The sequence below is a fragment of the Dendrobates tinctorius genome, unplaced genomic scaffold (genome assembly GCF_039654945.1).
Source record: "Dendrobates tinctorius isolate UK_male_01 unplaced genomic scaffold, ASM3965494v1 ptg000240l, whole genome shotgun sequence".
Classification (NCBI taxonomy): Eukaryota; Metazoa; Chordata; class Amphibia; order Anura; family Dendrobatidae; genus Dendrobates; species Dendrobates tinctorius.
Genome location: NW_027361907.1, coordinates 1,935,475 through 1,952,898, shown reverse-complemented (window position 1 = coordinate 1,952,898; position 17,424 = coordinate 1,935,475).

Genomic DNA, 17,424 nt, shown 5'->3' with positions numbered 1-17,424 from the left:
CCTGTGCACATGGTGCGGATTCTGCTGCGAATCCACAGCGGTTTTGCCGCTGCGGATCTGCAGCAGAACTGCAGGTGATGTACAGTACCATTAAACACTATGAAAAAAAAAAAAACGCTGTGCACATGCTGCGGATTTTTCCGCGCGGAAAAAAAAAAGCAGCTTGTGACTTCTTTTGTGCGGTTTTCCCACCTACTCCACTATAGGAATCCGCAGGTGGAAAACCGCACAAAAACTGCAAGAAAACTGCAAAAAAACAGGAAGAAATCCACAGGAAAAATGCAGGTAATTTGACCTGCGGATTTCATGAATTCTGCACAGAAAATGCATGAGTAGAACTATTTGTTTGTGGGTGGTCTAGTGTCTTGTGGATTTTGAATATATAAAAAACAGAATTATTGAGTCCTTTTTGCAGGAAATTACATACTTTCTGATCTGGTAGGAGAGCTGGATAGGAAATAAACACAACTAGGGTCTTATCCAACAATAATTAATATAAAAGCAGGATATGCTAACCTGGTGTGGTAGAAAACATGTATTTTAGTAGATAATCAGCTGCTGCATATTCATCAGTCCAATTGCAGATGAAGAAGGAAAAATTTGTGGATTTTTCTCTGCTGCTGAAGAAATGCATTAATTTGGTTTTTAATTGAAGCATTTTGAAGTATATCACACTTTCTCTTCAGGAATTAACCACATAAGGAACATTGACAGAGAAGACAGTATTTAAATGAATAGTTTTCAAAAAATGGCTCCAAGACGGCACATGTTATGTGAACTTTCACTATGTAGCTATTACAATAAAAAACAATTTCCACTAACCCAATAAAAAGTATACAGTTGTGTGAAAAATTGTTTGCCCCCTTTTTCACATAGGGCTCTGTAGGTTTGGATTTCTTTTTCCCTTAATAATCATTTAAAATCATTTCACAACTGCATTTTGTGTTTACTTGTGTTATATTTGTCTAATATTTACATTTGTTTGGTGATTTGAAACATTTAAGTTGACAAACATGCAAAGGAATAGGAAATCAGGAAGGGGGCAAACACTTTTTCACACAACTGTATATAATATGTCTATAACTATATCTTAAAACGGTTCTTTATGTATATGAAGTGTATTCTGATAAACTGTTTTAAAAGAATACTTTCCTTTTCCAATGTGATGAATTATGTAAAACATAAAATCAATAAAATGGTGAACTTGAACTGATGGTGCTGTGAAGATTCCGGTGTCTATGAGATGAGTTATTTACTGAGCTATGGGGAGTGTAGGTGGTGTGTGAGGATTTAAAAGAATAATTGTGAAACAGATACCACATAATTACAAAATAATTAAAATGTGAAAAAAACCTTTTTATTCTTTTATCGCACTATTTATTTATTTAGTCTTTTGTTGCTTTTTGGTGTGTCATTCTTTAAATAAAGCTGCTTTCTCTTTGATATGTCCTGGTATTTGGCTTTGACAAAACTTTACTGATATATTTAGGTATGGATTACATTCATTTTTGATGATTTTCCACTGTGGAAAAACACTAAAAACACATGTACATTTTTACCTGTAAGGGCTCATACTCAAATGCGACATACTCGGACGAGTCTCGCACGTCAATACCCGGCACTGCCGCCGGCACTCGGATCGGAGCGTGCGGCTGCATGTATTTCTGGCTAATGTGTTGAATGTGAAAAAAAAAAAATACTACATACATACTACATATATACAACATTCATACAACATACATACATACTACATACTACATACATACTTCATATATACTACATTCATACATACATACTACATATATACTATATTCATACAACATACATACATACTACATAATACATACATACTTCATATATACTACATTCATACAACATACATACATACTACATACTACATATATACTACATTCATACAACATATATACATACATACTACATATATACTACATTCATACAACATACATACATACTACATACATATATACTACATTCATACAATATACATACATACTACATTCATACAACATACATACATACATACTACATACATACTTTATATATACTACATTCATACATACATACTACATATATACTACATTCATACAACATACATACATACTACATACATATATACTACATTCATACAATATACATACATACTACATACATATATACTACATTCATACAACATACATACATAGTACATACATACTACATACATACAACATGCTACAGACATACAACATACATACTACATACAATACATTCATACATTCATACAATACATACATACTACAAATATACTACATTCATACAACATACATATATAGTACATGCTACATACATACTACATACATACAACATGCTACAGACATACAACATACATACAACATACAATACATTCATACATTCATACAATACATACATATAGACATACAGTACATATAACATATGTCATCTATGAAAAAAATTAGAAAAAAACAAACAACCAATACACTCCCTGATCCGCAGAAATCCACGAGTGTCCCACGATGATGTGCTGCACTGCATCACTGAGAGGTTACTATGGTTCACTGGTCTCACTTTATGGCAAAAGCTGCGTGGGAACTTTCTCACACAGCAATGCCAAAAGTGAGACTAGGGACTATTTTTTTTACAGTGGCGGAGGAATACAGTGTGGAAGGATACCTACCTCCTGTCATTGGATTCCTGGAGCCCCTAGTGAGCGGTCGCATCAGCTGATGCTGCTGTTCTCCACGGGAGATTGGCGTGGTACACTCGTGGATTTCTGCGGATCAGGGAGTATATTGGTTGTTTGTTATTTTCATATTTTTTCACAGATGACACTGGCTTCGGGGATCAAAGTGACAAGTGATGGTGAGTATGTATTCTATGTTGTATGTACTGTATGTCTATATGTATTGTATGAATGTATGAATGTATTGTATGTAGTATGCATGTAGTATGTATGTTGCATGTCTGTAGCATGTTGTGTGTATACCCAGTTGTCAAAAAATATCATAGTACATATACAGCTGTTATTCATTGAAAACCAATATACATGTAAATATGTGCAAGTAACAGAGACCAAATTGTATCACAATGCATATACAAAAAGCTCATGAAAAGTATATTAGCAAACCCAGTTTGACAACCTGAGACCTGAAATGAACAAGATTCAAGGTTACCCTAAATTCATGTGAAATATCATAGGTGACCAACTAAAACACCATCCCAGATGAAGTAAAAACATACACCTGAAAAATAAAGTACTAAATATGCTGATAGATGATTCTAGGAGGTGTATGGTAGCAATAAACGACCCTATGTAGCAGCATTTCTCTGCCAAAACGATGATGATTAAAGTCATACAATGACCTAACTGCAAAAAGAAAATAAGGGAAAAGAAGAAATAAATGGAAACCCTTTGTAGCACAGAAAGAAAATTGAAAAGTATCATTGTCTGTCTGATGGCTCTAGCTGGTTTTCAACAGCTGTATATGTACTATGATATTTTTTTGACAACTAGGTCTCTGTTACCTGCATATATTTATGTATAAACCATTGGGTCTCTAATGATTGCCAGCTCGGGGTATATGTGTTTATAAGGGTCCTCACAGGGACTCTGGGTGGTCCTATTTTTGGCCTCTTTTAGGCTTTTTTAATTGCTTTTAATCACTGCTTGTCCAGACAAGTGTGTTTTTTGTACAATAAAATTTACATTTTGCATTAATTGCTTTGATTGTTTGTCATTGTGGGTGATCATGACTTCTATACACACTGCTCTTTCTTCTATTATACTACCTGTATAGTGACGCCAGTCCCGGTAATATTGTCTACAAGAGGATCTGCCTGGATCAGAATTTTATTCAATCTTGGCAGTTGCAGGAATGCAACTGTTTATTGCAACTATTCTCCTCCTGCTGTTAATTTGGTGAACATAATGACAGTGTTTGCACCATCACCTTGATATAATAGTATGTTAGCACCATTTTTGGGCAAATATAGTCTAAATATTTACTCATTCAATTTTTTGGGATGGGAGGATGGGAAAAAATAGTGATTCCACAGCCACAGATATCAGTGAATGCTTGGACATTCAGTCCCTGAAGTTGAAGAGGAAGACATCACAAGATTTGCAGACAATCAGTGGCCACAGTGGTGATGATTTTGTCACTGATGTGGCAACAGATTGACTACTGCAGTAATGTAATCTTCAAGCCATATGCAGAAGTAGGGGACATAGGTAGTGGTCCAGGGGAACTTCAGGGGTCCTATAAGGAAATTATTTATTTTTTCACTTTCTGGCCACCGTGGGCCAAAGCCTTTACAAGGGTACTTTTTGTGTCTTCTTTTTTCCTCCCTTTAGTAACATAACTGGAGGGGGCTTATTTTCTGTGGGACAATTATAGTTTTGAATGAAACCATTCACTGTACCATATGATGTACTGGAAAACAAGCGAAAAAAAATCAACCATTTAGGACATTGATTCTTCTATTTTATCCAGAGTTTTATTATTATTATTATTATTATTATTATTTTTTTTTTAATAATGACGAAAATTGATTTTTTTAGCCGGGGGGGGCAAAAACAATGGTCCCTCTCTAGGCTATTAATATCTGCCCTCACTCACTGGCTTTCCCTCTCTGTTGGAGAAATTACCGCTGGAGCCCACGCAATTTTTTTCAACGAATTTATCCGTTAATTTAACACCTACATGTCCCAAATTTTACACACATACCCTACTCTAGTCTAATTATTAGTCAAAGACATGTATAAAACTAAATGAAATGAAATGGTTTACTGTATGTAATCCATGTGTCATTTCATGTCAGGTTTTGTAATGATTTTACAGAAGCCAGCAATTGATTTAGCAGCTATTATGCTATGTAGAACTCTATGAACTATAAATATATATATATATATATATATATATATATATATATATATATATGTGTGGCTCAATGACGTGTGTGTATATATATATATATATATATATATATATTCTATGTGTATATATCTATTCTTTCGTTTGTGTTTTAATCTGTCATTGGGATCCATTATATGTCCTTTATGCAAGCCGGCGAGAAAATCTCGCCATATGGATGCAAAATGGAAGTCACACGGATGCTTAGATGCGAGAAAATCTCAGCCTCGCATTACAATCGGATGACATACAGATCACTGTTGATGAAACATTTGTGCGATTATGGACTGTGAAAAACAGACCGTTTTTTAATACGTTGTGTGTGACTCCAGCCTTATTTGAAATATATTCTCGCCTGAACTTACCTTTTCAGTTGACGATGTTTGGAGGGGCTAGCTCTACGACAAGCAGATGTAAGAAGACACCAATATTACTAATGAGACAAGGTAGATAGGAACTGTTACAGACTTTGCATTGGGCACAGAAGCTGTACATTACACGTTTATTGCTATACTCAAATACATTGGTCTGTAAATAAGCCACATGATGTCCAAGCTTTTTGTCCATTTCCACTTCTGTCATTTTCCAAATGTAATTAACATATTTAATTTTTTGCTATTATAAATGCTTTCTCAAATACTAACAAAAAATTTCCAAGAATATTTGACAAATTCTGGGCAGAGAGTTATATCATGTTTGTTATGATATGCTTATGGTTTCCTGCTGGATGTCTCTGGGGACTGGCTCAGTCCAGACAACATACACCCACACGAGGCTATTATGAAGAAAAGGTATCCTTTGTTACTTTTGAGTGCCCTTGTTTGTAACATCTATCTCCTGTTTCCTGTCTGGATCTGTTTACTTTTATGCTTGAGAGTGAAATAAATACACATGCAAGCCTAAATTATTCACAACGTGCCTCGATTTCCAGCAGCACACACTCAGAACTAATGCACTCATAAACACTTGTCTTATTTTGTTAGTATGTGTTGACTACTCTTAAAAACTCTTAAGAGAACATGCAATAACACAGGCTCAAATAATTTGTTTATTGAACATCTCTACTTTTTGATAAGCATGAAGTACTGGTTAATATTGTTAGATTTCAAGATGATCTTGGAGATACTTTGTATCAGAGTAGTCACAGGATGCAAAGGTTTATACCATCTGGCACAAGAAATTGAGCTTTATGCAGTGTTGAACCTTTTGGGAGTTTGGACAATCTGGTACTGAATTAATTGAAATTTCCTGTGCTGCCATTTACACTAGGCTCAAATCTATACTATCCAGAAAAGATGACTGAATCTTTTAGGGTTAGAATTAACCAGATTTGTCAAATATCTCAGAAAAATTCAATTTGCAGTTTAAAAAACGAGTCTCCATAAAATAGCTGCTGTATTCCCTGCTTCGCTTCTGGTTTTATACAGGCTGTGATTGCTCCCCCTGATTAGTTGTACTATACTAAGGCAAGGTCCAAGGGTCCATCACAGGATGACGGCACATCGCTAGCACATGCCTTGTCTAAACTGTTGTACTAGCATTTTTTAGGCTATTTTGTGCAAATCAAATCCTAAATTGTTTGAATTCACCAAATTCATGTTTCATCAAATGTATCAACACATATATAATTAATTGTGTCTAGATTATTTTTTTTTTCCAAAATAAGGTCAAACTTATCTTATGTATGCCTTTAAATTGCATTGAAAAACCTTATATTAACCCTTTCTGACATTGGGCCTAATAATACATTCCTGTGCCCTGGACCTTATTGACCATGGACAGCTTATTACGTCCAGGCAATCGGCAAAAGCTGTGTGCATATGATCTCTGCCGGGTGTCAGCTGAGTGCTCCAAGCACTTTAACCTTTTAAATGCTACAATTGAATGTGATCACAGTATTCTGGGGTCAGTCAGAGGGATGACAGCTCCTCTGCCCTGGCATCGGAGACCCCGTGGCGTGATGTGGGGTCCCAATCTTTGCCATGGTGACCCAATGTCGTCATGACTAAATCCGGGTCACCAGAGCAAGGAAAGTTGCTTGACCATGCGCAGTACATAATCAGCAACTTTTTCTGTCAGTGCAGAGCTGACAGTTTACGTAGCATGGGGATGCTGCTGCGAAACAAGCGAACAGCCTGCAAAAAATGATAGTCCCATGATGGGACAAAGTAAAAAAAAGTTAAAAAAAAGCTAAAAATAATTGTACAAATATTTTTTAAAAATAAAAAAATAAAAAGATATTGTACCCATAAATAAATATTTGTATGAAAAAAGTACTTATATTTGGTATGGCCGCGTCTGGAACGACACAACCTATAAACCAGTCCCACTACCTAACCATTTTAGTGACTACAATAAAAAATAAATAAAAAGCAAGTCAAAAAACAGTGCTTTATCTTCATACCACCGAACAAAAAGTGGAATAAAACGTGCTAAAAAGGATATACCGTATATACTCGAGTATAAGTCGATTCGAGTATAAGTCGACCCCCCTAATTTTGCCACAAAAAACTGGGAGAACTTATTGACTCGAGTATAAGTCTAGGGTGGGAAATGCTCCATAGATTATTCCCCCATATGGTGTCCTCAGAAGAAACTCCATAGATTATTCCCCCATATGCTGCTTCCATAAGAAGCTCCATAGATTTTTCCCTCATATGCTGCCCCCACAAGAAGCTCCAGATTATTCCCCCATATGCTGCCCCCACAAGAAGCTCCAGATTATTCCCCCATATGCTGCCCCCCATAAGAAGCTCCATATATTGTTCCCTCATATGCTGCCCCCACAAGAAGCTCCATATTGTTCCCCCATATGCTGCCCCCATAAGAAGCTCCATATTGTTCCCTCATATGCTGCCCCCACAAGAAGCTCCATATTGTTCCCTCATATGCTGCCCCCATAAGAAGCTCCTTAGATTATTCCCCCATGTGCTGCCGCTGCTGCTGCATGTAAAAATAAAAAAAATGACATACTCACCGCTCCGTCGCTGGGTGTCAGATTCTCACCTGTCCTGCGTCCATGGCTGCTCACCACTATCTGCACGTCATCAGTCAGTGACGTTCAGACTGCAGGGGGCGCGGCGTGCATTAACCACGTCACCGCGCCCTCTGCTGTCTGAAGTCACTGACCGATGACAGACAGCAGCAAGCAGCCATGGACGCAGGACAGGTGAGTATCGCTGTACTTACCCGTCCTGACGCTGTCTTGAGCCCCCAGCTTCTCCGCGCTCTCTCTTCCTGCCTTCAGCGGTCACGTGGTGCCGCTCATTAAAACTCATCAATATACGCATATTCATGAGTTTTAATGAGCGGCACCACGTGACCGCTGAAGGCAGGAAGAGAGAGCACGGGGAGAAGCTGGGGGCTCAAGACAGCGTCAGGACGGGTAAGTATGACCTGACACATCCGCCCCCTCCGACCCCTTTGTATATGACTCGAATATAAGTCGAGAGGGGGACTTTCAGCCCAATTTTTTGGGCTGAAAATCTCGACTTATATTCGAGTATATACGGTAACTAAACATGGTACCGCTGAAATTGTCATCTTGTCCTGCAAAAAACAAGCCACCACATGACTCTGTCGGCCACAATATGGAAAAATTATAGCTCTCACAATTGGATGATGTAAAAAACTAGTTTTTGCAATAAAAAGCGTCTTTTAGTGTTTGACAGCAGCCAAACATAAAAACCCAGTATCAATCTGGTATCGCTGTAATCGCACCGACCCGAAAAAAAAAGTTGCCTAATCACTTATACCGCACGAGGAACAGCGTAAAAAATTTAAAACAACAATTCTTCACCTACTGTTGATTTTTTTCATTCTGCTTCCCAAAGATCACAGTAAGCCTTGGTGCACATTTATCCTGCGCACTGCGCTAAGCGCTTGCACCAGGGTTTCTGTGTAAATCACTGATTTACGTGATTCAGACAGAACCCCTGAAGGTAGATTCCCTATAATGAGGCAGATGGAGGCACTGTGGACGCCGTCTGACCTGTGATCTGATAGTGTCCGTCTTCTTAGGGTTAGATAAATGTGCTGTCGGACACAGTTTTGTGCACTTCTGAAAAGAAGGACACCGTTGAACAGAGGCCAGATGGACTCCAGAGTAACTCTGCTGCCTCATTATAGTGAATAGATCCCTCAGGGGTTTCTTCTGAATCACTTCACTCAGATATTTAGATGGAAACCCCAAAGTAAGTGGTCAGCATAGAGCCCCGGATAACTGTGGTCCAAAATGTTACGTAAAATGTTCCAATAAAAGCTTCAACTCAATCCACAGAAAAAGCAAGTCCCCACTCAGGTCTGTCATCTGTTAACGGAAATATAGAGGACTCCCACATTACTGGTAGTACAAAGGCTTTGGAAATGCGAAATGGCTCCTCAAGAAATTCAGCAAATTCTCCGCTCCCAAATCCAAATGCCCCCTCCCTTCTGAGCCCTACAGTGTGCTTCAACCACATATATCGTTCACATGTTGGGCATTTCTGAAGCAATGAGAGCCCGCTTAACTTACGGGTGCATATCTCCACAAGCACAGACAGGGCATAACGTACTGGTGACTGCAAGATAATGGTCACTACAGTGTACTGGTCACTACAACGGCAGTTTGCAATTTTCACTTGGCAAAATTCATTACTGCTTGTTTCTGGAAAATACCCATGGAGTCATATTTGGCACTACAAATGTTGATAAACTCCAAAAGGGGTATAATTTCCAAAATGGTATCACTTGCACCCCTAGATAAATTTATTGAGAGGTGTAGTTTGTAAAATGGAGTTACTTATGAGGGTTCTGCTGTTCTGGCACCACATGGACTCTCCCAGTGGATCATGGCACCTGCAAACCATAACAGTAAATCTGGCGCGCCTTGTCTTCTGAGCTTTGCACTGTGCTTGAAAAATATTTTCCGATTACATGTAGGATATTGGCGCACTCAGGAAAAAATGGACCTCAGTTTGTTGTAAAAAAATCCTGTTAGCCCTTATAAAATTAAAAACTTGGGGCTAAAGCAACTTTTTAGTGGAAGAAATGTAATTATTCTTTCTTCACCGCTCAATGGTATAAAATTATGTGAGGCACATATGATGTCAATACGATCATTGCATCCCTAGATGAGTTCATTGGGGAGTGTAGTTTGTAAAATGCATTCACATGTAGGGAGTTTCTGTTGTTTTGGTACCTTAGGGGCTCTGCCAATGTGACATGGCACCCTCAAATCATTTCAGCAAAATCTGAACTCCAATATGGCGCCTCTCCCCTTCTGAGCTTTGCACTATGCCTAAAAAGTAGTTTTCTCCCTCATATAGGGTATTGGTGTACTCACGAGAAATTGCACTACACATTGTATGGTGCAATTTCTCCTGATACCCTTATAAAAATGCAAAATTTGGGGCTAAAATAAAATTTTTGTTTGGAAAATGTAATTGTATTATTTTCACGGTTCAACGTTATAAACTTCTGTGAAGCACCTGGGGGTTCAAGGTTCTCACCATACATCTAAATACATTTCTTGAGGGGACTAGCTTCCAAATAGAGTCACTTGTGGGGCGTTTCCACTGTTTAGGAACATCAGGGGGCCTCCAAACGGGATATGATGTCCGCTAATGATTCCAGGAAATTTTACTTTCAAAAAGTCATATGGTGCTCCTTCCCTGCCGAGCTCTGCCGTGCGCCAAAACAGTGGCTTTCTCCCTCATAATGGGTATTGGCATGCTCAAGAGAAATTACATAACAAATGTTGGAGTGCATTTTTTGCCTGTTACCCTTGTCAAAAAATAAAAAAATTGGATCTAAAGAGAATTTTTTGTGAAAAAAAGTTAAATGTTCATTTTTTTCCTCATTCCAAAAAATCCTGTGAAGCATCTGAAGAGTTAATAAACTTCATGAATGTGGTTTTGAGAACCTTGTGAGGTGCGTTTTTTAGAATAGTGTCACTTTGGGGTATTTTCTGCTATATAGGCCCCTCAAAGTGACTTCAAATGTAATGTGGTTCCAAGAAAATATGGTTTTGTAAATTTTGTAGTAAAATTGAAAAATCGCTGGTCAACTTTTAACCCTTATAACTTCCTAACAAAACAAAATTTTGGTTCCAAAATTGTGCTGATGTAAAGTAGACATCTGGAAAATGTTATTTATTCACTATTTTGTGTGACATATCTCTGTGATTTAAGGGCATGAAAATTCAAAGTTTGAAAATTAAAAAAAAAAAAATTAAATTGTTGCTAAATTTTCGTTTTTTTCACAAATAAATGCAAGTCATATTGAATAAATTTCCCACTATCATGAAGTACATTATGTCTTGAAAAAAAAACAACTCAAAATCACTGGGATCCATTGAAGCGTTCCAGAGTTACAGCCACATAAATGACAGTGGTTAGAATTGTAAAAATTGACCTGGTCATTAACGTACAAATCACATTCGGGGGGAAAGGGGTTAAAGGGTTTAATCCAAGATATGTACAAAAGTACCAATACTTATTTGGAAAGGGCTGGCATAATGGGAAGGAATACTGTACTCTGTCATTGTATATGTTTCGCCCATATTCAATAGCTAATATAATTGTATACCCTGCAAGTGATAGTATAAAGCTCTATGTTCTCTGCTGTGGAGATAAGCCAAGTATTGTCTCCCATGCAAGAGATGTAATGGCTGACATTATTACCATTGCAGAAGTAGACAATGTGTTGATGTCATTCATTTTAGCCAGTTACTCTGACAACCCCTTTCTTACAGGTGACAAGTAATTTAAGCTGCCTGAACCAAAGGCAGCTAGAGTCAGATCTTAGTTGTGTTTTTGCATAGATATCACTGGTACCAGCTTCAGACTAATCATCCAAGAAATAGGACATCCATTAAAAGTATGTTTCTCTGTATCACTACAGAATTTCAGACTAAATATACATGACTGCAATAATGCAGCCAATATCTAATTCATGCTGACTGTCATTTCTACAGCATGAATCTCCTATTGGGTACATTTTAGAGAGAAGGCCTTGCTGTCTTTAGAAAGACTATATGTTCCAGGGCTCATACCACTGAATGCTGGCTCTCTTTTTGCTTGGGCAGAACACTACTCAGACAACACAGAGTGAGGCTAAAACACTGTGGCAATAATTTTTTGAACCGCTAACAAACAATAGCAGATAGAACAGTCCCAGCAAAATACCCAAGATGGTGCAAGATTACAGTTTAACCCTACCACTGACTCACTGAGATAAGAGCAGCTGTGACTTCATTGCTTTCTGGGTTGACAATCCCACCTGTGGCACACACAGAGAGTAGGTAACGTCAAACTTAGGAACCTGACAGTCCATTGAGGTGCGAGGCCAGTTGCCTGAGAGGTCAAAAAACCTAGCTTCTCTGAACATCTACATGGAGCCAGGTTACAGGTGGGTCCCAATCCTGGCTTTCCCAAAAGTATCCATGAGACTCAGCTGAGCGGTCAGTCCAAATCCTGACTACCCCAAACATATCCATAGTTTCAGTAATGGTCAATGGAGCAGATCTGTATTCTTTCTGCTGGGGCTGTGATCCCCTAAGTTAGCATCCTGTAGAATGTCAAATCTGTGTCCCTCGTGATGGAGCCATGATGTTCAGGCAACTGTTTTGTAGAGTGTTCCTGGCTGTGGTTTTGTAAAGTGACCAAGCCTGTGTGAGAAGCTCTGCTGGGTTCTTTATTGTGGTGCCTTTATACTGCTGTGTGGTGCTTTGCAGCAGAGAAAGCTAAGTGTTATTTCCTCGTTTCTTTCATGTCTGACACTATCCCCTGTGTTGCAAAAAAAAAAGGGGGGGAGACAAAAAGCGCAATAGGGTCTTTATCCACGTTACAAAGGATAGAGTATATCATGAAATTTGCTCACCTGGTTAGGATGAGATAAGAGCAGAAAAGGTAGCGGCTGCTGCACATCCACAGGTCTTTAGTGACCAGAAGAAATGATATATCAAAAGGGAATTCGTAGTTATATTCCGCGCTGCCACTGAGACATGCCTCCTTCATCAGGAAATACCACTCTATTTCCTGGTGAAGGGGGCATGAGACCCCTGAAACACATTGAATTAAACCACTGCATCGTACAGCATTCTCCTGGAATTTGTCTCAGCGGCAGCGTGAAATATAACTATGAATTCCCTTTGGATATATCACTATCCCCTGTGTGTAATATCTGCAGTGGTGAGGCTAGTGCCCTTTGCTGGCCAGTGCACTAGCCATGGCAGAGGTAGGTGACAGTTAGGGATGAGGTACCCTGACGGTGGTGGGGGGAAGGACCCACACAAAATATCTCTCCCTGACCATTTCTCTGGAGGGAGAGATACATTTGTTGTGTTTAAAGAAACCTGCAAGCTGTATTTTATGCTTCGCCCTCGTTCTTCAGGGAGTCAGGAACAGTGTGTGAGGATTATAGTCTCTCTTCTCAAGGGTGATCCCCAATCTTGGGCCTTCTCCCTGCTGACCGATTTTCCATCTTTGCGGTCGGTAGATGAGTTTTTTGTGGCATTGGCATTGGTTTATGTTGATCCTGATGGCATCTCCCTTGCTTAGTCTCATCTCTGTAAAACTAAGCAGGGGCGCCGGCTGGCTGAGTAGTACTGCTCAGAATTTAGGAAGTGGAGCACCGACATGCAGTGGAATGACTCTGCCCTTAGGAGCCATTTTTGTCAGGGTCTGTCTGCTAGGCTACAAGATACTCTGGTGCAGTATACTACTCCGAGGTCATTGGAAGTCGTCGTGTCCCTTGCTATCCGGGTGGATAGACACCTCAGGGAGAGACATACACCAAATCTGCCACCTGTTGTCCTTTCTAGGGAGGACACATTGGTCCAGACAGACGAACCTATGCAGGTGGGAGGAGTTTCATCTCAAACGGGGTTGCTTGCGGTTCACCGGTGTTTGGGGGCATGTTTCTACTGTGGGAAGACTGGTCATTTCATCAATTTCTGCACAGTTTGCGCCAAAGTACAGTCACCATCTCAGAAGTCACGTCCCCCTAGTTGTGTGGAGGGAGGCGACCAGGGTGTGAATATTTCCTCCATCTTCTCGTCTCAGTGCACCATCCCTGCTGAAGTGGTGGTTAGCGAGGTAACTGAGACTATGTCCGTGCAGGTGGATAGTGGAGATGGCCAGAACTATGGTCTGAGGGGTAGGATGCTATCGAGACCCCTAAGTGTTCAGGCCATTGACTCTGTCCCACTCAGCCAGGGGAGGGTGACCCAAGTCATAGACAATATATACCTGCGGATAGGGACTCGTCATGAAGAGTCCATGTCGTGCTACGTCTTGGAGGGAATGCCAACTCCCATCATCTTAGGCCTCCCTAAAAACACAACCTGGTCATAGATTGGTGGTCCAGGGAAGTAGTCAGCTGGGACCAGTCTTGTAGGGACTGCTGCCCAGGAGCTATGATCTCTGCCATCCTTCTGCAACCCACCCCTTGCTCTCCATTGGGGCAGCAGAGGTGCTGCCAGGGTGTAGGGGCAAGACTAAACCCTCACCACAAGTAAACCCCAAGTGTCATCTTAGGAGATGGGGTCAGGGTAGGGTGGTGGTTCCCTCTGTTTGTAGTGGGGGTATGAGTTTGGTGACACAGGGGTTGTCGGTTCCTTAAAGAGTTCACCATCTTGTGGCAGACGTATGCGTGGAAATAAACGTTCAGGTCCGGACCTTTTTGTGAATGAGTATGTGTGGGTGTCCACCAAAAACACGAGGTGGAAATATGCTACTGGGACCTGGTGTTATAGGATGATCGGGCCGTATCGGGTGTTGGTCGTTCTCAGCCCGGGGACTTTCCAGCTGGAGTTACCCGCAGTAATGCACGTACACAACTCATTCCGCAAGTCGGCGCTCTGGAGATTTGTGGCGCCTCCGGAGCCTACATTATTGTCTTCTCCATCGGGCTGCGTTCGCTGTAAACCTGAGCATCAGGTGATGGCAGAGGAGAACTCTGGTGGATCGAGATGTTTGTCACTATCCCCTGTGTGTAATATCTACAGTGCTGAAGCTAGCACCCCTCGCTGGCCAGTTCACTAGCCAGGGCAGAGTTAGGTAACAGTTAGGGACGAGGTATCCTGACGGCAGTGGAGGAAGGACCCACATAGGGTGTTAGGGGAATACAGAGACAGGCTCAGGTTTGAGATCAGGTGGTGACCATCCCTCATTCCCTATCAGTAGGGCCTTCCTCTCCCCAATACCATCCCATTGTCTGAGTGTTGCACTGTTTTCTGACTGACCACCTGTTGGGTCAAGTCACTTCGTGACAGAGTCTATGGATATTTGGATCTCTTGGCTCATCTGTTAAAGAGGCATATCTCACTTATATAGCTCACAACTGTTGTCCTTCAAGCCAACATCCAGAGGTCAAGAGGAAGATGTGATGAGATTAACTTGCATTGTTTGGCTCAATTTACTCCTCTGCTTTGCAAGTCAACAAGCCACAGAACCCAAGCAATAGAGAGAGAAAACAGTAATTTGACAATAAATGACTTCACCCAACCACTAACCATAAGTGGAGAAAAAGTTTGGGCGTTATCATTCATATGCTCTGAAAAAAAGGCCAGGAAAGCAAAACTTCTCCTGGGGTATGTAAACTTTTGAGCACAACTGTATGACAACAGTATATGGTTCTTGACCAACTGAAGAACAAACACATACATTTAAAAGTAAATATATTGATAACAGTCTATTCCTCCTAACTTACTCAAAATATACATCTTGTTAATTAAGATAAAGTGCTGGGTCATCGCAAGAAGTATTAGCAGCATAAATGATCATAGATAAAATGCTTTGTCATCACATGAAGTTTTAGCAGCATGAAAGATCATAGCACATCAATATCAGCAAGAGCACTTTGAAGTGTTTACATACTAATTCAGTGCGGCCATAGGGACCCAATACAGTACTAGAAACTGTCCATTTTAAGAAAGGTTGATATTTCCAATTATATTACACACCGCCTAGAAACAATTTAGGGAAACATACAAATGCTATAGAATCAAATAAATATTTAGTAAATTGTTTCATAATTACGACAATGCATAGCTTCATAAAGCCTGTTTCATATGAAAGAGAAAATGAATGCAAGGACTAGAGATAGACAGATTTAACAAAATTAATTAGAATTAGAACTTGTATCCTCTCCTGTCCATTCACAAGCATATACAGATATTGAAACTGAACTTTAATTGCCCAAATTACAAGCTAAGATACAGTCGCATGAATGCAATGTTAGGTTTAAATCTGTCTGATGAAACATGATGATTTCTGTTTTTAAGGCAAAATCTGCATAGGATTAATAATAACTTGCTATGCATGGCACCATTGAAATGCAGTTATAATGTATTCAAGATCTGTATTACATAGATCCCAAATATGCTTGTGCTGGATACCCAAAATGGAAGTATAATGAAGCTACCTATGGGCTGGTATTAGAGCCACAATGCCTGTTCCATCTTTGGTTCTACTCAAACATGCTTAGTTCACCGCAGGACCAGTCATAGGACTATTCATTTTGAAAATGCAATCATTTTTCATTTTTCACACATACATATATGTTCACTTTATCACATACTTTGAAATAATGAATTGCTGAGATACAGCTCTGGCAAAAAGTAAGAGACAATTGCACAGCTTTATAAAAATCTGCTTCTCTACATGTCTGACAGCCATTCCATTCCAGTGTCAGTTGAATTCCAGCGAGAGTACACCTCATGCTACTTAATGTGCTTCTGATTAGGTGATCACCTGAACCAAATCTTATTTCATGAAGGAAAGTATAAAAAACCCTGCTGTGGTGTTCACAATCCTTTTGCAATAGAACAAGTTGGATGGCAAAACAAGTGCTAGTAATATCCCAAAATAGGAATGAAAAAATAACTTTTAACCATGCCAAAGGAGTTGAAAAGAAAAGTCTTGAGTCAAGAAAAGAAGGGCTCAATTCTGGCTTTACTAGCAGAGGGATACAGTGAGCATCACCTTGCCTCCTTCCTTAAAATTTCTAAGATGGCAGTCCATTACAACAAGGTCAAGCAGCAGACATTGGGGACAGCAAAGCTACAGACCTGCAGAGGGTGATAACAACTCTCCACTGGCCTGGATAATTGACATCTTTTTCGAATGTCACTCAGCAACTGCAGGGTGACATCAAGTGACCTACAAAAGGAATGGCAAATGGCAGCTGGGGTGAAGTGCATGGAAATAACAGTTCGTAACAGGCTCCTAGAGGCAGGGCTCAAGTCATGTAAAGCTAGAAATGTAAAGCTAGAAAAAAGCCTTTCATTAATGAGAAGCAAAAGAGAGCCAGGCTGAAGTTTGCAAAAGACCATAAGGATTGGACCATAGAGGACTGGAGTAAAATAATTTTCTTTGATGAGTTTAATTTTCAGCTTTGCCCCACACCTGGTGGTCTAATGGTTAGATGAAGACCAGGAGAGGCATACAAGGCACAGTGTCTTGCACCCACTGTGAAATTTGATGGAGGCTCGGTGATGAACTGGGGATGC